General features: G+C 37.8%; 1 protein-coding gene across 4 annotated transcripts in view; it reads left to right on the top strand.

Annotated features, from left to right (window-relative positions):
• Positions 1 to 27,429, top strand: part of CTNNA2 (catenin alpha 2) — a 1,121,468-nt gene that overhangs the window by 52,623 nt on the left and 1,041,416 nt on the right. The gene's annotated exons all lie outside the window — the stretch shown is intronic.

Raw genomic sequence — 27,429 nt, 5'->3', positions numbered from 1 at the left:
TGAATGGGTGGGGGCCGGCTGGTTTGCCCTGAAGGGTGTCCTGGATCAGGGTGGGGGTTCCCTTGGGGTGTGGGGCGGCCTGGGCGAGGAGCCTGTGGTGGTTTGCAGGCTGGCCATGCCCCCTGGCGACCCAAGCAGAGGCCCTGGTATCTGGGGTTTATTTATCTTCTACAATTGAAACTTTGTAGCCTGGAGCAGAGCCAAGCCTTCTTCTTGCTCTGTGACGGCAGCCTTTTTTGGGGGGATTTATGTATCTTCTATAATTGAAACTTTGTAGCCTTAAGCAGAGGCCTGGGCCAGCCAGGGTGTGCGGAAAGCTTGGCTTCCTACATCGCCGCAGGCAACCCTAGCCTCCTGCTCTCTCCAGCTCCATGGCTGCTGCCATTTCTGTTGGGATTTATTTATCTTCTATAATTGAAACTTTATAGCTTTGAGTGGAGGCCTAGGCCGGCAAGGGCAGGCGGAAAGCTTGGCTTCCTCCATTGCCGGGGAAACCCAAGCCTCCCTCCTGCTCTCTCTGGCTGTAGCCATCTTGGTTGGGTTTATTTGCATATTCGCTCCTGATTGGCTGGTGGGCGTGGCTGGTGGGTGTAGCGGAGTGATGATTAATTTGCATATTACTCTTTTATTAGATAGGATGATGTAATTTTGAACTGTTTTTTAAAATGGGAATCTCAGGTTCTAACTCTGCTAATTAAACAGTCTATAATATAACATGTATGCTAGTGGAAGCCAGTCTCCAAAAGGTGAATTAACTCTAATTACTGCTCCCTGACACATTTTAATAGAGCTTCCTTAAAAGACAGACAGAATATTTTTAGCTGGGAGAGGTGAAGATGAATGTGTAAGTTCCTCTATTTCTTTTTAAATGGAGGCACTTAAACATTCTTAGCTTATTTTAGAAATGCTACTCTGTGGACCATGCATATCTGCATTGATTTTCATGGGACAAAAGTGAAGTTAATTCACACTTCACCACAGTAGTTTAGTTTCCAACACTTTTTCTTATACCATTTTTAAAAATGGTGAGCTTAGGTTTTTTTTTCTCAAATGTGCCTAAATTTGGCCTAATATGTGGAGCAACGAGTTGAAAGAGCACCCCGAAAGAACATCTCCTGGGTACTTCTGCATTCCTTAGAGTTTTTTTTCCTCTTTTACTCTGGAGTTCAAACATTATCATTTTATTATGTTAACATAATGATATTAACAGCTACTAGTTTATAGGTGTTTCCATGCCTTTATATGTATTTTCTTTTCAATTGAGCTGTTTAAACCAAGCATTATTTTATTATTTACTTGTTGTTGTTTTTTTGTTCATTTTCTGCCCCTCCCACTAAAATAGTAAATTCTATAAGGTCAGGGACTTGTGGTCATCATAAAGAACCTGGCAGACATACTAAAACGGGAACATTTATCTTGTGAGCAATGGGGGACAGCAAGGATTTAAGTAGGGGAAGGAACTGATCAGATTCACATGTTTAAAATACAGATGAGGTTTGGAGAAGGATCTTGGTGGCCTGCTCGGGGAGCATGTCTGGAAGCAGGAAGAGGGCTTAGAAAGCTGATAAGAGATGATGGTGGCCTGATTTAAGATGTTGGTGGTAGGTTGGAAAGTCATGGAAGAATCTAAACAATAAGAAAGTGGTAGAATTATGGGAGTTTGTGCTTTATGATGTAAGTGATGCTTGTGAAAGGAGGAGTCAGCTGGTGGAGACATGTATGAGGAGAAACACACCTTTTAAAAGAGAAAACACAATGAGTTAAATTATTAAATAAGTGCCTGAAGGCTGTCAAAAAGAAATATCCAGTAGATTATTGGAAATAAGCATCTAGAACTCAGGGGAGATATCTGTGCTGGAAATAACAGAATTTATCAGGTCATGTATTTATGGCTATGGAGAGAGATTTTCCAGAAAAAAAATATTAAGAGAAGACTAGAGAACTGAGTGGAGGACAAGGTTTTGTGACATTTATGGAATAAATAGATAAAATAGAGCCCAAGAAGACAAAACGAGGAGAAGCCAGAGAGGTAGGCAGAGAACCAGGTGAGTGGGGTGCTGTGAGAAGAGCATTTTGGGAAGTTTGTGGCCAACAGTATCAGGTGATGCACAGGAAGCAAGGAGAAGGAAAAATCTATCAGACTTTTATTGAAGCAGCATTTACCAGGGGTCTTCAAAAGTCCCAGTTATGCTAGCCACCAGCTTTCAAAATATTTCATTAAAAAAATCTCATTACAGTTAATTCCTGGTAGTCTAATACTGGTTTTGCCTTCTGACCATTTCTATCTTGTGACATAGAAACCCACACATGAAACCTCTATGTTCACGGTGACGAATGTCACCCCCATCAATTTAATAAATAAAATTTGAAATAAAAATTGAAAGTGCAAAGAAAGATCTTCCTATGTTGCAGGGGGAAAAAGATAAATGAAGGGCCAGCTTTTCCTTATTCAGGTCCAAATACACAATTCACAGGAAAAACATATTTGTTCCTATGAAGAATAGTTTCATTAAGAGAAAAATGAAAATTTTCATGTTGCTAACCAGAATGGTTCTCCACTTTTATTTTCAGGTATGCAAATCTGTTTATTGAAATTGTACCTCAACGTGCAGAGACCCAAAAGATGAAATACTGACACACTTAAATTATTTCTTTTATTTCACTTTCTTGATGTTGGCTGTGCACAGACAGGCAATCAGTCGTATGAGAGAGTTATGATGATTTGGATGAAAGAGAACAGAATATTTTGCATGAAATGATGAGGAAATGTAACAGGAAAAACTGTAGGAAAAATGGAAATCCAATTCTAGTATTATTTTGTTCTCTTTAGTTTGATACTTTGTACAATGCATACCTGCCCTTTGTGATGAAGTAAAATACTTGTTACCTTCTATTTGAAAACTGAATTCTACTTTAACTTCTTGCCATTAGAACATCTTCTGTACTTAAAGTTCTTACAAAAATGACATGTTAAAAACAGAAGTAGCAGCTTTATGATTTGTTCTAAAAATACATGATAAAATCCGAAATGCTCAACAGCGACAAGAATCTAAACGAAGACACTAGACCCAATAAATACACACTTGGATAAATATATAGGAAAACATAACAAATTTCATAAAGTAGCTACTTTTTAAACTACAGTTGAGAATGAAATCATCCTTTTTTTTTTGGACAAGAAAACTCAGGAAAAAATAAACTTATTTGGCTAAAGTATCCAAAACTTATTTGTCTAAAGTATTCCATGAGGCCAATTTCATGAAGTCCTACTGCTCTTTCCTTTTTTAAAGTTATCATTTGTAACCCGTTCTCTTTGCCAAGTGGATTTATTCTCTTCTCTAAAAGATGGAATTTTCCTTGATTTTCTTATAAATCTTAATCTGGCAATTGTAGGTATTGTGTGCAAATCTGTGTGCACACTTACTGGGCATATGGTTAAGTGTGATGAAAGCATGCTAGTCTACTTGACTTTACCTGAGCAGGCCTTTCAGTTTGACATTGTTCCATTGCTCAAGCAGGAAGGCCTTTCTACCTCAACTACCTTCCCCTTATTATTTCCACGTGGCCAAAAAGGAAAGAACCAGCTCAGCTGTTCTTGCCCCTATATAGCCGTCACCCTTCATGCCAGTCAAGTAGAGACAGAGTTTTGGAGAATCCCTGAAGCCTTTGGCTGTTCCTTATGGGAAGGCCACGACTCCATGTATTTCACAACACAGCATCCTGGGAAGAAGTCAAAATCTGGCCATGACTCTTCAACCCCCAATGATTAGGCTTTAAGGGGCAGTGCAAACTGGAGTCTCTAACTGTGAATGGAACAAATGGTTTGCAGTTGAGAGGGACAGCCCCTGAAATTCACTGAGCCAGAGAACACTGGACTGTTCTTAGAAGATGCCTGCAGAATTGGTGGGTCAGGCGTTACACACCCTGACCTCAGAGAAGACACTAGATCTTCTTTCTTTTCAGACATCATATAACACTTGTTACACTATCCCACTTATATATAGTAGGTTGGTCAATTCTAGGCGCACCTTATAAATTGTCTTCATAGTCATGTTCTTGTCCTAGTCTTCTTTGTGTCTGTTCCTCACTTAATATAATGTCTGGCTCATCATAAGTGCTAAATAAGTATTTGTTTCACTTATTAAATGTTGAACCCATTTTATATTTAAGGAAGACATACTGACTTTCCTAATTTTATACCAAAAATTCATTAATCATTTATTTTTAAAACGGCTTTCTATGTCTTGAGAAATAATGCAGAAAGCAAAATTATTGCTTATTTTAGCATCTAGAGAAAAAGGCACACAGTAAGGGATTGCCACAGTTGTGTTGGGTCTGGTGGAAGGTTTATGCACAGTGCATTATGGGAGCCCTTATGGGAATAGCTACTCAGGGAGAGGTTAAGTTGATGAATGAGCAGGGGTCTGCCTGGAAGGTCATGGGGTATGAATGCATGTGAATGTGGCGGAAATGGTGCAGTAGGTGAATGTACTGGGGACTGAGAAAAGGTAGGAGCGAGCAAAGGCAGAGTGGGGCCCGATCCTGGCAGCATGCCATACTAACGAATTTGAAAAGCACTGAAGGATTCATGAAGGGGCTCCAAGTGCATTTTTTTGGTTCTTCTCTTGTGGGAACCCCTTTCACATCCCGCGTGGTTCAGAGTTCCGGTTCAGGGTTCGGGTTCTGGAGAAGGCCGCACACAAATGAAAAGAGACTTGGAAAAAGTATTAATTTGGGAATATTGGGGGCCAGGCCGGAGCCCACCTCTAGTGGGAGGACTACCCCCTGCTCTGGCCTTGCTATCCCTTTTATTGAGACTATGGGATACGCCCATAACCTTTAGGCAGGAAATTCCAATAACAGAAATTTACATAGGAGAAACCAAGTTGGAGGCTGCTTCAGCTAACAATGTTTCAACTAAACAGTGAGTGATTAAAACAATTAAGGTTGTTGACCAGCCTTCCGGATTTCCTGTCCACATCTTTCTATTAGTGGGACAATGATTGGTTTCCGGCATTCTCTGCTTCATCTTTCACCTAATTTTTGATGTGCCATCTCATGTGCCCTTCTAGGAAACTATTAGGTCTTAGGACATTAAGCCATCCAGGAATTGATGGAGGACTTGATATCCCTACTACTTCATAGTTGGGTCTGCCCTGGAAACTCCACTTCTCTATTCAGTATCTCTTTTGGCAGATTTAAATTCAGTATCTGTTAGGCTTAGGCAACAGACATACATTGAGACTTCTTTTTTAATCTATTAATATAAAACATAATTACTTCTCATTCCAAAGCTCTTTCAGATTTGAACGTATTGATATTTATTGTGGGACTACCTAGGCCATAAGTTTTAAAAACACATTTTATTACCTTCTAAATTAAGACAGTTGAACTAAAACGTGATGATGGCTTATAATGACTAGTTAAATTTCAGTAATGTCCTCCTCAACACAGTAAATTGAAATCATTATGTACCATCCTCACATTATAACAGAATTACCTTATAAGGCTTAGAGATTTTATTCTACATCTTGACTCATAAAAGTGTTAAACCAGGACTTTCCTGTGATGAATAAATTTATATTTAAATGTTAATGATATCGCTATTTATAATTAAGGACAAAACTTCAGGTTTTTCACAGTCATCCTTTTCTCCTGGAATCTAAAGAAAGGTAGATTTACTTTAACATTCATTGGTATTCTGATATTTTATTCTTCATAAAATTTTAATGATCTGAATAATATATGAAATCTTGCTATATTGGTTTCAAGTTATACTAGATGGATGTTGCAATGACACAGAGCATATACTAGTAGATGTCTGTTCTAATCTATTATTTCTTGAGGGCTCTTCAGGAAAATAGTTCAATCGCTATCTAAAGTGCATCAATTCAGTATTTTATTCCCCCTAGTAGTTCGTTTTTCTTTTGATGAGATAACTAGTATCTCTTAAGGATCCTCTGGGTAAGGTCTTAGTATCACAATCCCAGGTGTTTAGCACCCAGAAATAATTTTTCCTTTACACATTTCTAAGATATGTGTAAGATATCCTTGTTGGAGCCTTTGTAAACATGAAAAATATATTTTTTTTAAATAAATAATTGCTGTTTAACATTGTATTATCCAATTTGGGTAATTAAGAACCTGGATGAAATTTACTGATTACCACCTGTCAGCATAGAAGAGGATGACAATACTTGTAGATCCCACTGGAAATACTTCAGCTGTTAGATGTAGAATTCAGGCCACATTTATTATTGAAAAAGTGAGAAATTTTGACAGTAAATTTAATTGGTAGCAAGTTCATTGAAGTACACTTCATAATGCTAATTAGGTATAAATATGTAAAATGACAATGGTTCACGATCCTATATAATAAAAGGGTAATATGCAAATAGACCCTAGCGGTAGAACAACCAGGAACCATCAGTCGCTATGACACACACTGACCACCAGGGGGCAGACGCTCAACGCAGGAGCTGCCCCCTGGTGGTCAGTGTGCTTCCACATGGGGAGCACTGCTCAGCCAGAAGCCGGCTCCCCGTGGGCCTAAGCCGTTAGTTGGACATCCCCCAAGGGCTCCCGGGCTGTCAGAGGGATATCTGACTGCCAGCTTAAGCTCAATCCCCCAGGGAGAAGGCCTAAGCTGTCAGTCAGACATCCCCTAAGGGCTCCCAGACTGCAAGAGGACACAGGCTGGGCTGAGGGAGCGCCCCGTCTCCCTCTCCCTCCCCCCGCCCCCCGAGTGTGTGAATTTTCATGCACTGGGCCTCTAGTATGTTTAATAAGTGAAAAAAGATCTAGAGATGATAGTGACTAAATTTGAACATGAACTAGTCAACTCTTTTCTCTTGCATAAAATATGTATATGAAGTACAAGCAGAATTACAAGGAAAATGAAACAAGATAATGCTTCCCTCAGGAGACCAATGAACTAATGAAAAAAAAAAAAAAAGTAAAAGATCCTAGCTATAAAATGTTGTTCTCATTCATACTCAGAGGTAATTTGCCTACTGTTGAGTGCCTCTGTGTGACTGGTTGAAAGGACCAAATGTTAAATGATTTTGCACTATTGTATATTGGCACTGATAACAACCCAGTTCACTCTCTTCTGAGCTATCTTCTTGATGAATAGCATGGGAAACTGTGGGTCATAAATCATTACAAGCACTTGACTCTAGAGGATTATGCATCATCATATGCTACTTGCTTTTTTGGCTTAAATTATTTCAACATTTTAAAAAACATTGGACCTGCTTTTTTTTTTTTTTAATTTTCCTTTGGAATTGTCAGTAATAGAGGTCTCACCTTGGAAATTATATCTTGTAGCCATGCAAGCTTTAAACTTTTAATTGTCTCTGGCTTCCCATACTCCCAACCTTATTAACATATTCAGTCTGTTACACGGAATTTTAATTTCAGAACTGAAAAGGAACCATGGAGGTCATATAGTTCAATTTCACCTGAGATAGGAATCCCCTTTACAAGATCTGTGATGAATATCCAGACTATATTTCCAATACCTGGTAATTTTCTAAGGCCTTCCAAATCTTCCTTCCTGATATTTTACCTGTCCCTTTTCTGTCCTTCCAGATTTTAACCTGGTTTTGATCATTATCATGCCTGGATGTCTCCGAACTGATCTTTCTCCTCTTCTGTTTTCCTTTCCTAGAATATCTTTACACTGCCGTCTGAATAAAATTCCTAAAACTCTTTATTTTGATCATATTGCTACTCGACTGAGTCCTTTAGTAATGCCCTGTAGCCTGCAGGATAAATTTGGAACTCATTAACTTGAAATAATCTGTCCCTGACAAAAATTTCTGTTTTACTTCACCCCTTTCAGCTTCCCCAGCCCATCCTTTCAGCTTAGTTGGTCTACTCACTTTGACTGAAACTATTGTTCTTGTTGCGGGGCTATTGCTGATGCTGTTTCCCTTGCCTCTCCTCTTTCACTACTACCCTCTTCAGTACTACCTATACTTAAAAAATGTTTAAATTAAATGTATTGGGGTGACATTCATTAATAAAACTATATAGGTTTCAAGTGTACAATTCTATAATACATTATCTGTATATTGCATTGTATGTTTCCCATCCAAAGTCAACTTCTTCTTCTGTCACTATATATATATAGTTGTTGTTGTTGTTGTTGATTTCAGAGAGGAAGGGAGAGGGTGAGAGGGATAGAAACATCAGTGATCAGAGAGAATCATTGATCAGCTACCTCCCGCACATCCCCTACTGGGGATTCAGCCTGCGACCCCGGGCATGTGCCTTGACTAGGAATCGAACCGTGACCTCCTGGTTCATAGGTCGACGCTCAACCATTGAGCCATGCTGGCTGGGCTTTCACCATATATTTGACCACCTTTACTTTTTACTGCCTCCCTACCTGCCTTTCCCTCTGGTAACCAACATACTGCTGTGTCTATTTTTGTTTATTTTATTTATTCATTTGTTGCTTTCAGTTTTATATTCCACATGAGTGAAATCATATGGTTCTTCAATTTTTTGCATCTGATTTATTTCACTGAGTATGATATTCTCAAGATCCATTCATGTTGTCGCAAATGGCAGTATTTCATTTATTCTTATGGATGAAGAGTATACCATTGTATATATCTACCACATCTTTTTAAAAAAGTATATTTTTGTTGATTGTTAGGAAGGGAGAGGGAGAGAGAGAGATGGAAACATCAATGATGAGAGAATCATTGATTGGCTGCCTCCTGCATGCCCCCCCTTTAGGGATCGAGCCTGCAACCTGGGCATGTGCCCACCGGGAATCTAACTGTGACCTCCTAGTTTATAGGTGACACTCAACCACTGAGCCACATGGCTGGGCCATGTACCACATCTTTGTTATCCAATCATTTGTGGAAGGACACTTCGGTTGTGTCCCCATGTTGGTTCCTGTAATTAATATTGCAATGAACATATGGGTGCATATATCTTTTTAAAAATATATATTTTATTGATTTTTTACAGAGAGGAAGGGAGAGGGATAAAGAGTTAGAAACATCGATGAGAGAGAAACATCGATCAGCTGCCTCCTGAACACCTCCTACTGGGGATGTGCCCGCAACCAAGGCACATGCCCTTGACCAGAATCGAACCTGGGACCTTTCAGTCTTGCAGGCCGATGCTCTATCCACTGAGCCAAACCGGTTAGGGCAGGGTGCATATATCTTTACAAATAAATGTTTTCAAAATTTTTGGATAGATAGCCAGAAGAGGGATTGCTGGGGCATATGGTAACTCTACTCTTAATTTTTTGAGGAACCCTGATACTGTTTTCCATAGTGGCTGTACCAGTTTACATTCCCACCAGCAGTATATGAGGGTTCTTTTCTCCACAATCTGTCAAACACTTGTTATTTCTTGTCTTGTTGATAATAGTATCCTAACAGGGGTGAGGTGGTATCTCATTGTAGTTTTCATTTGCATTTCCTTAATTGCTAGTAAGGTTGATCATCTTTTTATATATCTGTTGACCATTTGTATGTCTTCTTGGGAGAGGTGCCTGGTTATGTCCTCTGCACATTTTTAAATTGCATTTTTTTGGTGTTGAGTTGTCTGAGTTCTTTATAGAACCCCTTTTTAGACCCCTTGTTGGAACTGTTATTTGTGAATTTTAAGACCTAAGTCAGTCCTTCTCTTTGGTAGCTCACTCCCAACCACTGCTGTGCTCCGTGCCATTTCATTTTCTGAATTGCTCGGGTGCCCATTTTCAGCCTCATTCATTTGGTGCTTAATCATGAGCTAACTTGTGACAGCTCTCATATTGTTATATTGAATTGTAATTTTTCTTTTGTATTGATGTTTAATTTTTCACATTTTTAAACTTGGCTTTCTTCCAGATTTATTTTATGAGATGATATGGTGTAGAGCAGATGGTTTTTAAACTCTATTCCACCAAACCTAAGGGATTTCTAAAAATCCCAATGGGGCAGGAAGTGAGCAGAATGGGACTTGTGGTTCCCACCAGCTTCAACCTGAACATCGCTGCTTTGATATGTTTTTATACCAAACTTCTGCATTTGATTACTTTTTAGAAAAGCATTGAGATTAAAGATATTTGAGAACTATGGATGTGGAGGAGCCCAGACTTGGGATAAAGAGACTGGGTTTTAACCCATTCCTGTCCTCTGTATTAATTTACTTATTTAAAAAATAATATGGTCAGTATACTGTATATCGCCTTATATCCCCTCCACTGTAAAAGTCTCCAATGCAAAAAAAGGAGCTTCCTTAAAATAATGACACTTTATTAATTTTTAATTAAAGTTTATGGAAAGGATATTTATTTAGGCAGTTCTATTATGAAGTTGCTCACAGTTTTTAGTTGCTGTTATGGCCAGAATGTTTCACATGTGGCATATTAATTAAATGATAATTAAATGTAAAAAAGATAAATTATGTTTTACTCTTTCCTTTTGATCAAAACATACATGGCATTTGTTCACCTATTGCTCCTCAGGGCTACTTGTAAACTTCTCATTATCATCAGACCAGAAAAACCTTCTGTAAACTTTAAAACACTAAGGAAATTATCTCCAGCCACTACAGAATTTAAAAACAAAATGACTGTTGGGTATATAAGCAGTTTAAAAATATGAAGGATAAATCTATTTAAAACCACAGAATGTCATTCCTTATCAAAGTTTTTTCCAATATCCTTTTCAAAGTAGGAGGCCCCTGTAAAGATAGGTGCTGTGCTTGTGTAAAGCAGACAAGAGATACCTTGCTTATTTTACTTGTCCTTAACCTCAGATCTGCAAATATTTAAGGACATCAGTAGTTGGCATCAACAGAGCATTCAACTGGAAAGGTGGAAGAATTTAAAGCCTGAAATATACCTCCTCTGAAGTCTGCCAGGAAGTTACAACTTGACCAAAAAATGTAGCCATAGTGAAATAGATCAAAGCGTGAACTTCAGCAGATACCAGCAGCAGGCTTTTTTTAGCAAGTTTCAGCCACACACACATCAGAGTCTGAGGACAAGGGACAAAGATTTTCATCAAGTTAAACAAAGAATCAATATTTTTCTAATTCCTCTTCAAACTTCTGTTTTAAGAAATGAAGCACAAAACTATGAACACAATAAGCTCTTAGAATAGCAAGTCTTCTGTGTATAACTTTAGGATAAGATGTATAAATCGGTCATGAAGAATAGTATCCATCATTCACATCACACCAAAAAAAGGCCTGTGTTTTCCCTGTTGATAGTAGTATGAATTGGTGTTATAAGTGCTTCCGCTGCTGGTGCTGGCATTTGTTACAGCAGCATCCCAACAGGAACTTTTGGGTACCTCTTAAGCAGTGTGGATCGCCTTGAAATTCTAATAAATATCCTTGCTGCTCACCATTTGCACTTTCTTCTCAAGCAAATTTGTCTTGTTTATGAAGAGAATTATGGAGACATGGCTGACAAACTGGTTATTGATGAAAACTTCAAAAATGCTCATCGTTACTATAAGGTAATTGGCCAGTCTATCTTCCATAAGCATTCTGGTGAAATTGACTTTGTGAAAACAAGGAATCATTGGTGGCATACTCTGGAAAGAAGCATTCAGATCAGGGTTTTGTTTTTGGTCTTTGATCACCTATATCTGACATTGTAAAAGGGGTATAGTAGTTTCAAAGTTGTGCTTATGACTATTTTGGTAGGTGTTCTGGCAAGTAGAATGTCTTCTTTTTATGGCCTGTCACTGGCTCACCACACTCCTCTTTTATCAGTGGGAGGTTTTTTCCTGTGCACCGAGCTGAATGTACCCCAGCTGTTCCCAGGGGTTCTGTATGCTTCTATCTGCTCATAGGCTCTTGTAGAAGCATGATATTGAAACCCAAAGCAAAAAAACTGGTGTTTTCACCGTTCCCTCGGGTGCCATGATTGACCTGGTGTCAAATGCCATCATCTTGTCTCCATTGAGTTGGTTTGAATTACCTCCTTAAAAACCATGGAGCTTCTCTTGAAATCTATCAGACCCCATATATCTTTTTTTTTAAATATATTTTATTGGTTTTTTACAGAGAGGAAGGGAGAGGGATAGAGAGCTAGAAACATCTATGAGAGAGAAACATCGATCAGCTGCCTCCTTCACACCTCCCACTGGGGATGTGCCCGCAACCAAGGTACATGCCCTTGACCGGAATCGAACCCAGGACCCTTCAGTCTGCAGGCCGACGCTCTATCCACTGAGCCAAATCGGTTTCGGCAAGACCCCATATATCTTTGACCATGTTATATTGGGTGGAACTCCGCACAGGCCCTCCTCAAGTCCTGCCCATGGATGATCCATGTAGGTTTCAGGAAGGTGCACTTGCCTGTGGTGCTGTGCCCAGCAGCAGGACATACACAACCTGCTTCAAGCAGGTCTTACTTTTCCCAGGACAAACCGGTCTTCATCTCCTTGCACTTCTGCTAGTGATCAGCTTTACCTCCCATGACCACACAGCTGAGTAAGTGTACCAATAGCACAGCGAGATGGGAAGTCCTGATGCTTTATTTTTTACTCCAAAATACTCACCACAGTCAAGTCTGCTTGGAATGTAGTCCCAGAGCATCTGTTTTGGAGTAAAAGATCTGGACTTGAATCCTGGGGAATCCTGGCTAAATTACTTTCTTAAATTTATTGAATCTTAATTTCCTCATTTCCAAAATAAAGATTACCAGAATTCTCTCTCAGGATTGCTGTGAACTGCATGTGAGAATATTAGTCTAAAGTGGTTAGCCCAGTGCTTGGCACTTACGTGTCCTTTTTCTTCTCAGTAATTACGCTTTTTCTAAAATGACTTACTTATGAATGACTTTGGACTTTTTTTCCCACTAATCAACACTTAAAACATGAAATTTTGTCACCATTCAGTCTCTGAAAACATTTTCAAATGAAATTAAAAATTTGGTAGTAGTGGCAATTTCAATGTAATAAATTGCCAATAAAGATACTTAGATGCCTAGTTCTATTTGCTATGTTAAAAACAAAAATCAACCACATTTACCTGGGAGAAAGGAGAGGAATTTATTAGAAAGGAATAAAGTGGAATTTATAGGGAATGCACACTTATTTTTTATATTTTGTTTTGGGTGTTAGTTACATCAGTGTGTACAATGTTCAAAACCCAACATATTAAATATCTAAGCTTTTCTTATTACTTATTCCTTAATTTAATGAAGCACCCACATTACTTTACATATTATTTTAAAAGATATACCATCTGCCTTAATTTGACTCCAGTTAGAGTCCAGAGCAAAATGACCAGGCGTAATATATCTGAAATTAAATTTATGGGATGTGCCTGCTCATTGATAGATGATGTTGTTCATTTTTAGTGTTTACTCTCCTCTTATGCTTACACCTACAACTTCAACAGGCCTTGAGACTGTTGTAAAATATGTAGGTCAGTTATTTATAGAGTTTAAATAAAAAAAACCCTCAGGCATTTAAACTTACTATTAAAGCAAATTATAATATTTCATTCATTAATGAAAATCAGAGATATCCTTGTTCTCTATAAGGCAGTACTTTATTATGCATCATTTAGGAAAGAAACGCCTACTAAAAACTATTAAAGCATAACTTCCACTTAAACTCATTTTACTTAAGTTAGTGAAAATGTACATGTAGAAGTTTGTAGCCATGTTCTTCATGTGGGTTTTATATTTTAACCCTTCTTTAAGCTTGTATGAGTTCATTATTTTCCTCTTTGATCTTAATGCAGCTCAATTTAAATGTTCTTGTGAAAGATATAGTTCACTTGCTTAACAAGCACATAGATAGCATTAAGCTATTATTGGCACCCAAAAGTTCTTATACTTGGACTTCATTGTAGGTTTATTGCTTACCACCTCTAAGTAGTTATAAAATGTTTAATGCTTTCTTTGTTCTTTGAAGCAATGATGTATTTTTAGTTTAATTTCATTTACTTTTTTCAGATAATATTTTCCAATATTATATTAAGGATATTTAATTACATCAATAGATATTTAGGAATTTAAAAAAATATACATGTTTGTTTAGACATATTTCATAAATACATTGATTAGTAACAGATAAAGATGTCGATTTCATTTAGAAAAGTAGTTTTAGGTCATTCTGCAATGGTATGATGAGATACTGGAAAGTAAGTGGCATTTGCTCTTTTAAGGTAAAGGAAGGCTATTACAAATTATTTCAGGCCTGAAGAAGTTACAAAAAATAAAGTAAATTATGTAATATTTTGATTAGTTGGCATGGAGAATTCTTTTATCCATTTTAAAATATTTATTGTAGATGCCCCCTAAATTATTTAAGTTTATTTATTTATTATTTTTTTAGCACAAAGTTATTTCTTATCTTTATTTTTATTGCATTTATTGGGGTGACATTAGTTAATCAAATTATATAGGTTTTAGGTATACAATTCTGTAATACATAATTTGTATATTATAATTATTTTAAATAATTAATTAATTTTGTGCTTTAAAAGAACATTGACCTTTCCCCATCATTTTGAAATCCACTTAGGTCAGGTATATAAAAGTAAGTGGTATTTTAAGGTGTTACCAACTCAATGGTGCTGGTACCATGTGTTTATGACAGTTTTCCTTCATGTAATCACGCTGAGCTGAATACATTTGCTGTTCTAGAAATGGGAGAATCCAAATTTAATTCAGTCCCTATGTTTAGACAGCTGATAGTGAACCCTTTTACCTGCTACTTTCATGTAAATAATAACTTCTTATAAATTCAGTCAATAAATGTAAGAGAAAATGTTTGAAAAAATTATTTAAACAAAACTTAGACATACTAATGTCATCACTACCTTTAGTCAGGAGTCGTCATTTTGGTGTGAATAGCTACCACATGGACATCCTATGTGCAAAGGTGGGCACATATGACTGGAAATTGTAAATGAATGAAAGATACCCCAATACCTAGTAGCAGCATCTCAGTAGCTCCATAACTAGAAGTACATATTTCCTTACTTATTTTGCTTATCAATTTCCTGGTTAGACATTTTGGGCTTTGTACTTTTAGGCCTGAAGTACTTTTGTAATTGGGTACCAGGCCAGGTATTTCTAATTAATATATAGAGTTTCATTATGTTTTCAAGATAATACTCCTTTCTCTGTTGTATAAAGTTTAAATATATTCTCTCTGTGTATAGCCTGCCATTTTATTATTGAATTGGGTTTTTTGAAAATAATGCTTTTAGGATAGTTAATTCATCATTGTTTTAACTTAAATTTTGTGAGTTCATTTTTTCAGGGGAGGGAATCTTGTTTAGGAAGCCTCTTTTAATCTTAAGTACAGAAAAATATTCTATGTTTTCTTCTTTAAGTTTAAAAAATTAATTTATCTTCCAATCTATCATGTGTCTAGCATATGTTTTTATGAATGGGTGAGGTAGGAATGTAATTATGTTTTTATGGTATGGATAACCAATTGCCCCAGTAGCGTTAGTGATCTGTCGTCTCCTAGCTCATGTGCCGCCCACCCTCTGCTTGGTATTGACTTTCATACCATACAGGTCTGTTCCTGTGCTGTGTTCTGTCCTGGTTTGTTTGGTAGTCTTTTACCTTAATTGTCAACTTATATTAAACCTTAGTATCTATATAACTGACTCTTGTATTTAATCTTCCCACTTGGTACATAGTTTCCTTCCTTTCAGTCTTCATGTGTTTTAAATGTGCCCTGATTGTTTTTTTTTTTTTTTTTTTTTTGTTGTTCTTTTGTTTTTTTGGTTTTTTTGGTTTTTTTTAGAATTCTATTAATTTTATAATTGGGTACCAGGCCCGGGTCTGTGCCATATGTGGTCATGCTGGTATGTCCTGAGGCCCTGGGTCTCCCTCATGACCACAGAGATTCACTGCTTTTTTAAGGTCTTAGCTTTTACTTAAAGGTGATTACAGGGCGGATTAGACATCTGGACTCCTCCACTTGTGGGACAGACTCATGTAATATTTCCTTCTTCCTCCCTATGTCTTTGAAATTCAAATATTTTCTAATGCCCAGGCTTTTACAACAGAAACCTGTTTGTTTGGGGTGAAGTCATAATAATATGGTTTAACCTCCAAATCTTTGGCTGTTCTTTAGCATCAAGGAAGAAAATTTTTTCTGAACAAAGTTGTCACAAGCTTGTGGGTCATTTGATAGTGGAGCCTGAAAATGTAATGGCACATGCTGTGCTTTCACATGTTACAACAGAATTTACTATTATTTCTAGGAAGGAAAGTAGGTCAGAACCAGACCTTTGGTTCTGCCCATCATAGCATCTCCTATCTCCTGATTAGATTTTGGAAACCCATGCTTTTAAGGATCTGCTTCTTAATGTCAAAGATGGAGATATTTCAGAAATTCACTAGTTCTTCTGTCACCTGTTTTCTAGACACTCATGAAATGTCTTTATTTTATTATTGAGTGTATCCAATCCCAGTATTCAGAACTATGCCTGGCTCCAGGAGCCATTAAGTAAGTATGTGTTAGAAAAGTAAAAAGGGATTGAGTGCTAATTACAGGACATCTAAATGGAAAAAATTAGGCAGAAGTGAAAATAGTTTCTCCTCACCTCTAGAGGGAGAAAAAACCACCATGATAATCCTATATAATAAAAGCATAGTATGCAAATTGTCCCTTGACCTGGAGGTCATCAGGGAGTTCGACCAGGGGGCTGTGCCAGCTGGGGGAAGGGAGGGAGACCCCAGCTGGTGGTGGTGGTGGCAGGAGGCCCCAGCTGGCAGCGGTGGCAGCAGGCAGCTGGGGGAAGAGAGGGAGGCCTTGGCAGGTGGCAGGAGGCAGGCAGCTGGGGGAAGGGAGGGAGTACCTGGCCGACAGCCGCTAGGGACCCTACCAGTGCACGAATTTTGTGCACTTCACCTAACATGCAAAGTGTCCCCTTGGGAGTTCCACCAAACAGGAGTTTGCTCGCTTGCTATGACGTGTGCTGACCACCAGGGGATGGCGGGGAACGAAGGGAGGCTCCGGCCAGCAGCCGGCAGTCAGTAGGGACCCTACCAGTGCATGAATTTTGTGCACTGGGCCTCTAGTTAAATTATGCATAAAGATGTTGGAAATTTCTCAGTGATGTTAATGATAGGAAAACACACCTAATGTAATTGTTGGCTGTTATTACTCTCATGGAAGGTATATACTTAGAAACTGATGTTTTGATTTGTAAGGATGCCAGAGGGTTTAAACACTAACAGCTATGAAATATCTTCCATACAGGTTCAAGGGAATCTTAGTAGGCAGTGAATTTTGTAATAATTTCAATGTTTCAAGAAAGGTAGTGGCAACTGTACCTTTATTTAGCATGCACTTATGAGGATCAACTAAAGCAAGAGTCTTCTTCGTGTTTGTATGAAATTTTTGTAAGCACAGCATGGTGATACTTTGGATTTGATAGTGATCACAATTATAATTGACCACAGTCATCTATGCCTTTGAATACTCTTTAAAGAGAAATAATTTGTTATCTAATGCAGGTTTTTAAGTGGCTCATTGTTGCCACTTTATGCTCATTGTTGGTGAAAGATTTGGGGAAAAATCAGTGGTGAAATTGGCCATACTATCCACTGTCTCATCACCTGCCCTTAGTATTACACACCTGCTTAATGATTGAAGTCAAGGCAAGAATGTCTGAAAATTCATGTTGTGGAAGCAGAAATTTAACTCAAATTATGATGTTGAATTATCAAAGGATGTGGTAGGCAGCATGATGGTTCCTCAGAGATGTCCACACTCTGATCCCCAGAACCTGTGAATATGTTCTCTTACATGGCAGAAGGGACTTTGCTGTTGTGGTTAAAGGCAGGGGCCATGAATTTGGGAGATAATCCATATTACATGGCCAAGCCCAATCTAATCACGTGAGTCCTTAAAAATAGAGAGCCATTCCTGGTTGTTCTCAGAAACATATGTAATGATAGAAGAATCAAAGAGATAGGGATGTGAAAAGGGCTCCCTCCACCTGCCAGTCGTGGCTTTGAAAATCGAGAAGAGGGGCCAAGGACTGGAGTTGATTTTAAAAGCTGGAACGTCCTGTAGCCCATAGCTCGCAAGAACATGCAGACAGTTCTACACCCTCTGGGAACTGAATTTGTCTAACAACCCAAATGAGCAATTAAGCGGATTCTCCACTAGAGCCTCTGCAGAGGATGCAACTACCAACACCTTGATTTTGTCTGTTGAAACTCATGTTGAACTCCTGACCTACATGAATTTAAGATTATAAATTTGCATTGCTTAACCCACTAAGTCTATTATAGCAATGATACAAACCTAACACACAGGATAACTGACGTTTTCCTTTTAAATGAATGTGGATGCAAAGGAGTATCAAATTTGTTAAAACAATTGGTCCTTAAGAAAAACTGTTTTCTTATCTGAAAAGGAAAAGTGTTGGCGGACCCACGTAATCAGAACTAAATAACCATTTCTTGAATAATACTGACAAATTGTTACCTGGCGTAGAAAAGAATAAGAAGAAAATCAAAACCCCAGATTCAAATAAAAATTTATTTATAGCTTTGAATTTTGCTGTGGAGTGACTTGATTTTACCACTGTTTCCTTTTCTATCATAAAGCAGCTGTATTTTCCTTCTCAAAAAATGTTAGTTGTTTAACATCTTAATTGCCACTCTGAACAGCAAACTGCTACTAGGTTTGCTTCACATTATTCCCTCCAGGAATGTGTCCTGGATGAACTTACATGTGCAAATTAAGTCCCCGCATAATCTTTTATAAAAAAATTCTCACAGGATATTTTTTCTATTGATTGCTAGAGAGAATGGGAGGGAGGGTGGAGGGGTAGAGAGAGAGAAACATCGATGTAAGAGAGACAGATCAATTGGTTGCCTCCAGCACGTGCCCTACTGGGGGTGAGGAACCTGCAATTCAGGTCCGTGCCTTTGACTGGAAATCAAACCTGAGACCCTTCAGTCCATGGGCCAACACTCTAACCACTGAGTAAAGCAGCCAGGGAGCCCTCCCCTACACCCCATCTTCTTGTTGCTAAATATTCCTCTTGGAGATGTACTTCAGAGAAGTATATCACATATCCAACCCTGTACTTATTTCTAACTTTCTCTCAGTGAAGACAGACCCAGTAAAAAGAAACATTAACCTCTCTCATGACTGATTTTGGAGTTTATTGTTTTTCCCAGGATAAAACGAAAGGGAGAAATGGAAGTTCATGGGTTGACAAGGTCTTTGCCATTCCCACCCCCCCCCCCTTTTTTTTTTTTTACCTGATAGTGATTAGCCATTTTTATACAAAAGCATGTTAGTAAATATTTATGAATCTGTTCAGGATAGTCTTGTGATATAGGAACCTACCTCTTCATTATCAATAATAGGGAGAGAAACAAATGGAAAAATGGAACTGAAGGTATGCATATAAAACTGAACAGGAACCTGTGGAGGAATCCGTTCTGTTTTTTTTTTTTTTTTTTAACATATATTTTTATTGATTACAGAGGGGAATGGAAAGGGAGAGAGAGAGATAGAAACATCAATGATGACTGAGAATCATTGATCGGCTGCCTCCTGCACACCCCACACTGGAGATCGAGCCTACAACCAGGGCATATGCCCTAACCAGGAATCAAACTGTAACCTCCTGGTTCATAGGTCGACACTCAACCACTGAGCCATGCCAGCAGGCAGTTTTATCATTTACTAAATCATTCTCCTGGCAAAGAAAAAGCCCACATAGTAGTTCAAATGGATTTACTATCTTATTCCAAATGGATTTACTATCATATTCCAAATTATATGTAATTAACTTTTTTTGAAGAAAAAAAAATATTAGAGTACTAATTCAAATCTTCATTTCACTTTAGAATGAGATAAATAGAATAAATAACTATTATTTAAGTCAAGAGTAAACTTTTTTTGTGTAAGATCAAATATATAGATATGTCCAATAATGATTATTCACTAACTCAGAATGGTTAAGGAAATACCATAGCAGAACCTGAGGAAGAAGAATTAGAGAATACAGGGTGGTTACATTTTAGGAAAGGGATTTATGCCTCAAAACACAGTTCAAAGCTTTTTTCCTACAGGAATAAATGTAAAGACAGATTGAAATACATTACACATATTGTACTGTATTTCTTTTTCAAGCATGGTTTTAAAGCACAATAAATGACTATAATAAAATCTGTTTTTAAGAATGCTTAAAAAATGGGAAGTATCTGTAGTAAGGTGTTTTGTATCACTATCAGTCACTTCCCAAATATAAACAAATATTTCCTATTTTACACAAATGATAGCTTGGTTAGCAGTGCATTTAGAATGGCTGTGATTTTAGAACCAGGATGTCAGAAGATTCTAAATTTAACAATAAAAGTAAAAGTGACAGCAAAATAATCACCTAAACCAGGGGCATAGGTTCCCATTCATGAAAACAATCGTATAGTTCAGTGGTCGGCAAACTGCAGCTCGCAAGCCACATGCGGCTTGCGAGCTGCGGTTTGCCGCTCTGTTGACTGAGTTTGCCGACCACTGGTATAGTTTATAGGATATTGACAAAAACACACACAACAGTATTTCTGGTTAGAAGCTAAAGTGGTACCACCTAGAGTAAACATGGTTTATAATTCACCAGGCCTACCAGCTCTGAAACCCATTCCTTTTTCCCCATCACCTTTTATCCTCTCTATGTCCTCTTCTACCTCCACCCACCCCTCTCCACCCCCGCAGTCACCATACTGTTGTGCATGTCCATGAGTTCTCTGCTTTTTTCCCCCCTTTTTTTTGCTTAATCCCTCTACCCCCACCCCCACCACCAAGCTGTCTGACTGCTCTTTATCTTATGAATCTGTCTCTATTTTGTTTGGTAGTCCAGTTTGTTCATTAAATTCCACATATGAGTGAAATCATATGGTACTTGTCTTTTTCTGACTGGCTTATTTCATTTAGCATAATATTTTCAGGGCCCATCTATGCTGTTGCTAAGAGTAAAATTTTCTTCCTTTTTATGGCAGAGTAGTATCCCACTGTGTAAGGGTACCACAGCTCTTTTATCGACCCATCCACTGATGGACCTTTGGGCTGTTCCTAGATCTTGGCTATTGTAAATAACACTTCAATGAACATAGGGGTACATATATTCTTTTGAATTAGTGTTCCAGGTCTTTTTGGATAAATTTCTAGAAGAGGAATCCCTGGGTCATAAGGCAGTTCCATTTTTTATTTTATTTTTTAATTTGCACCTGAGGCTATTTTTTTCTATTGATTTTTAGAGAGAGTGGGAAAGACAGAGAGAAATATCGAAGTGAAGAAAATACATTAATTGGTTGCCTCTTGCATGTGTCCCAACCAGGGCCCCGGCTGGGGAGGAGCCTGCAAAGGGGACGGGGCAGAGCCTGCCCCTGATGGGAATCAAACCTGGGACCCTTCAATCTGCAGGCCGATGCTCTTATCCACTGAGCCGAGCCAAACCAGCTAGGGCTATTTTTAATTTTTTGAAGTAACTCCATACCGCTTTCTAGTAACTGCACTAATTTGCATTCCCACCAATAGTGCATAAGGGTTCCCTTTTCTCCACATCCTTACCAACACTTGTTGTTTTTTGTCTTTTATAGACTTAGTGGCCCAGTGCATGAAATTCGTGCATGGGGATGTGTGTCCCTCTGCGCAGCCTGCACCCTCTCCAATCTGGGACCCCTCGAGGGATGTCTGACAGCCCATTTAGGCCTGATCCCGGTAGGAGCGGGCCTAAATAGGCAGTCGGACATCCCTCTCACAATCCAGGACTGCTGGCTCCCAACTGCTCGCCTGCCTGCCAGCCTGATCACCCCCAAACCACTCCCCTGCCAGCCTGATTGATGCCTAACTGCTCCCCTGCCAGCCTGATTGCCCCTAACTGCCCTCCCCTACAGGCCTGGTCACCCCTAACTGCCCTTCCCTGCCGGCTTGATCACCCCCAACTGCCCTTCCTTGCAGGCCTGGTCCCTCCCAACTGCCCTCTCCTGCAAACCATCTTGTGGTGGCCATCTTGTGTCCACATGGGGGCAGCCATCTTGTGTGTTGGAGTTATGGTCAATTTACTCTTTTATTAGATAGGACTAGGTCTGTTATGACCTAGAAAGTTACAGTCAGTATGTTATCTCTACTTTGGTGTGAAATTACACAATTAAAATATGAGAATGACAATATATAGTTAACTGTATCAATGTGATAGCTAAATTAAGAGAAATAACAGACTATAAGCAATCCTGGTAAGCTTTATTATGACTTAGGAGCTGTTAAGAATGTAGGCTGAGCCTGCTTGCCTGGTACTGGCTACTTAATATGAAACATTTTTGTGCCCCAGTTTTCTCATGTGTAAAATGGGGATTTTAATTACATTTACTTAGCTTTGTCATGAGCATTAAATGTGTTAAAATGTCAAGTACTTAAAACATTGTCTGGCATGGGATAAATGCTCAAGAAAGTCTTGCTCTTATTTTAATTTCTAATTATAAATATTTTCAAGCATACACACAATAGAATAGCTTATATAATTAACTGCTTTTTAAAAATAATTAACTGCCATATGTCTATCACCAAGGTGCTAGAATTATACAAACTGCTAGTTTTTATTATTATTTTTTATTTTTTTATTTTTTAAAATATATTTCTTTATTTATTTCAGAGAGGAAGGGAAAAGGAGAGAGAGATAGAAACATCAGTGATGAGAGAGAATCATTGATCGGCTATCTCCTGCACACCCCCTACTGGGGATTGAGCCTGCAACCCAGGCAGCAATTCCTTGGCCAGAATTGAACCCGGGACCCTTCAGTCCGCAGGCTGATGCTCTATCCACTGAGCCAAGCCGGCCAGGGCCAAACTGCTCGTTTTTAAATGTCTCCGTTTTTTGTCTCTTAGCTTTTTTCTGAATACTTTAGAGCTTATCATTTCACCCCTACATGCTACAATTTGCATCGCTTAAAAATAAAGAATATGGGTTTTAAAAAAATAACCATGTCATCCCACTTAACAAAATTAAAATTAATCCTTGGTTGTTGCTAATAATCTGACCTCAATTAGATTTTTCCAATTTTCCTTAAAAATATATTTTTGTAGTTATGTGTTTTAGTCAGAACCCAAACAAATTTTATATATTGCATTTGTTTAATGTCTCCTAAGCCTCTCTTTCTTCTTTCTCTCCTTTTAAGGTCAGGTATATTAAGGTATAGTTTACATTTGGTAAATTTTACTTCTTTTAGGTATACAATCCTATGGAATTTGATAAATGTATATGGTTGTGTAATCACTGCCATAATCAAGAAGTTCCCTCATGATCTATTCTTTCCCCATTACCCTAAGTTCTTGCAGCAACTGATTTTTTTTTTACACTTTCTCTAGCTTTCCCTTTTCCAGAATATCATGTAAGTGAAATATCATGCAGTATATAGCCTTTTCAGTCAAGCTCCTACCACTTAGCATAATTATTTGAAATTTGCCATATTGTTTCCATATCAAAAGTTCCATTTTCATTGCTAAGCATTTTTCTACCATGTGGATGTTGCCACAATTTGTTTATCCAGTCAACCTGATCAACATTTGTAATGTTTTGTCATTTGGGTTGTTTTGGGTGCTTATGAAGAAATCTGATATAAACATTTGCATATAGGATTTTGTATAGATATGTCATTTATTTATTTATTTTTTTTGGTAAATATCCGGTAGTATTTTCTGAGATTTGCTGAGTCATGTGGCCCCCACCCCCCAGGATTTTAAAAAATATTATCTAACCATTCAAAAAGGTGTAGAGTGGAATCTCATTGTTGCTTTAATTTGCATATCCTAATTACTGATGACCTTGAGAATCTTGAAATGTGCTTGCTTTTCTTACCCCTCTTTTAGTCAAGACCAGTCTTTCTCCCACACATTTTGTTTTTCTATTCCATTGACTGGTTGAGGAAACTGAAAATGTTGTCATTTTTTTTCCTTCATTTTGTTGTTTAAGTTGGTCCTGATTCCTTCATCATTCCTATAAGCTGGAAATTAGCATCAGGGGCAGATACTGTACTGTCTGATTGTCATTGGGTTCAGATGCTGGCAGTGTTATCCCTCCATTGTAAAGTTGTCAATGAAATTTTCAGCTGATGGTTTCATCCCTTTACCTTTTCTTGAATCAGTTATTTTGTTAGGTGTTATGAAATAGTTATATTTTCTACTTTGTTTTTTATCTGTATTTATCAGTTGGATACTTTGTGTAAAGAACAATCTTTTCTCACTTACTAGAGCTATCTGGTTACCTTGAAGTAGGGTTAGTAAATAGGAATCACTAACTTTGAGAATAAGGAATTAATTTTCTTGAAATTTTCAGTGATAATGGGTGGTGGGAATATATATTTTTCATTTTTTATTATTGTCTTACTTTTTGAGTATCATTATGAATTCATGTTTTTTATATATTCAGTGTGTTTCAGTGGTCCCTGTTTACTTCAAGTTCAGGTTATATTAATGAAATGAAAAAGCAAAGCAAAGTGTAGGACTACATAGATCTTCATATGTACTTGGACATAGTTTCTGGACATTTTTTTCTTGTTCTTTGGTTGTGTGTATGCATCTACCATTCTCACATTCATAAAATTATCTAGTTTTAGAAAAAGAAAAATAACCTGGTAATAGTTCATGGGGATTAATATAAAATTTTTAAAATAGGAAGAATTGACATTGTTATGATAATGTGTGTTCCTATTCAAGAACACATTATTCCTTTCTATCTTTCAAGTCTATATTTTGATCTTTTAGGAGTATTTAAATATTTTTCTTGTGTACGTTTTCCCCATTTTAAGTTACCTTTTTTGTTGCTGTTATAAGTCATGTCTTGTTTCATTAGATTTTAAAATACATTTTAAGTGTATTTTTGTATGTATGAAGTCAATTATTTTCTGTATCTTAATTTATGGATTTTCTATTTTTATGGTATCTCATAGTTTGCAGTAGTTTTCCTATTGATTTTCTTGGTTTTTGAGGTATTTATGTACAATGAGACATAATCCTCCCTCTTCTTTTCTAATTCTCGTGTCTCCAATTGTTCTGTCTTAAGTGTGTTGGATAACACTGCCAAGACTATGTTAAATAAGTTGCGGTGACAATAGTGAACATACATTTTTTATTTCTAAGTTTACTGCCCATGTGTCTGACCTTTCCCGATCAAGTAAGGCTTGGCTGTTATTGTGACATTACTATAATATGTAAAGAATGGGGACAGGAAACTGGTTTAATATATAGTACTCTGTCTCAGAGCTGGTTGGCAACTACAAATGGCATTTGATGAGAAACTTTATCAGTGATGTGATTTTGCCCCTTTGAACCTGTGGTGTAGCCACGGATGTATTTGCACAGTTGGGGACACTTGCCTGATCAGGCTCTATTCTGTGCTGGCTGCATCTGCCTCTCACCCACACTGGACCCCTACTCTGTCAGGCAGCATGTCCAAACATACATTAGGGGGGTTAGTCCTCATTTTCCACTCCTACATTGTGTTTGTCTTTTTTTCTCATGAAAGAAACTCAGAAAATAGTGTATTTATGTACATTTGTGACCTAGGACTCATTAAACAAACAAACAAACAAACAAACAAACAAACAAACAAACACATTATCCCTAGCCGGTTTGGCTCAGTGGACAAAGCATAGGCCTGCGGACTGAAGGGTCCTGGGTTCCATTCAGGTCAAGGGCATGTACCTCAGTTGCAGGATTGATCCCAGGCCCTGGTTGGGGTACATGCAGGAGGCAACCAATTGATGTGTCTAGAAACATCGATGTTTCTCTCTCTGTCTCTCTGCCTTCCCTTCCACTCTTTCTAAAAATCAGTGGAAAAATATCCTTGGGTGAGGATTAACAAGAAACCCCAAACAAAACAAGGAACAAAAACATCAGTTTTAGAGTGAAAAAGAACCCTAGCGGAACATGAAACTCCTGATGTGATAGTCTGGCCCCTTCGGCATCCTGTGCACTCAGGTTCTCACTCCCTGTCTGCATAGGTTGCTGAGACCTGTAGCCCTCTGCACAGCTCTGCCTTCTCCGCTGCTCTGCTGTGTAGTAAATCTTTAAATACTAGCAAACTGTCAAGGGTGTAGCATTCTTTTGATTATTTTCTGTCTAGAATGTCACCTTTTAAAACCCTGGCCACCGTTCTTATTTATTGTTGTCAGCCCTGTGGTCAGATGTGTTGCATTTGGAGTCTGGCTCACTGCTTCTTATTAACCTATTCAGCCTCTGGCAAGTTCCCTAGTTTTTAACTGCATAACAGTGTGTTTTGCCATATTTTCACTAGTTGTAGTTTTATTTCCTTTTTTTTGGTGTTATTTTTGTGTTTTAAGTTTGAAAGTTCACTTGGACAAGCCTTCATTATCTTGTTCATTATCTTTTATATTTAACTTCCAACCACTAAATTCTTGTGAGAGCAGGTCTGTAGCTTTGGAGATAGTTGCATTTATTTTAGCATTTTTATATTTATTGGTATTGTAACATATATATTGAGTTCCTGTTGTTCTCAATTATCTTGCAATTAAATGAAATCTTTGATGTTGATAACCCTTCCTAGAAATTGTTATAAGTATAGCCTCTTATGTAATGGACACATTTTTTTTTCTAATAGGTTTATGGACTCTATGCAATAAATAGTTGTACAGAAAACATACCAAGTAAAAAGACAGGTAACTATCATGAAGGGAAATGAGATAGAAAGCACCATTCATTCAATAAATATTTAGATTTTTTTCTGTACTTATGTAATACTGAATGTATAAGACTTGAAGGATCTTGGAACAGCAGTAGATTTAAGATTGACACACAAAATATTAAGAAAGAATATTGGTACTTATTTAGGAAAAGTGCCGTCTGGGAGATACAGAGAATTATATATATATATTCAGGTGGATATAAGGCCTGTAACCTTTGAAGATTCAGATAACTCAGTGAAGGGAAGATGAATTGAGGAAAATAATAGTACTGTCCTCATAGGTTATTTAGGGGGCTAAATGGGAAATGGGTAGAAAGGACCATTAAAGTGCCTGGCACATAGTAAATGCTCAGTAAATTTTAGCAATTAATATTACTAATGAGCAATGGATTTGAAACATATTCCTTATTCTTTGTTACAACCTGTACACTTTAAACTGTCATCTGGGAAGAATGACATTCTTTCCTAAACGTTGAGGAATCTAAGGAGGATACAGGGTTGAGCCTCCTGTAAGCCAAGGCTGTTCGCAGAAGTAGTTTTGGGCCTATGCCACTGTTTGTAAGATGACCAGAGAGTCAGAGTTCTGTGCAATAAAATATATGTTCCATAATTTAAGCCTGGAAAATTATTTATCTTTTTATTTTATTTATTTACTAGAGGCCTGATGCATGAAATTCGTGCAAGGGGCTTGGCCCTTGCAGCTGCGGTAGCTTGCCTCGGCCCTCGCAGCCCTGGTTTTGTCTGGAAGGTTGT

This window comes from Plecotus auritus, assembly GCF_963455305.1.
Source record: "Plecotus auritus genome assembly, chromosome: 8".
Classification (NCBI taxonomy): domain Eukaryota; kingdom Metazoa; phylum Chordata; class Mammalia; order Chiroptera; family Vespertilionidae; genus Plecotus; species Plecotus auritus.
Note: the sequence above shows the minus strand (reverse complement) of the source record. Positions and strands in the feature narration are given on the sequence as shown.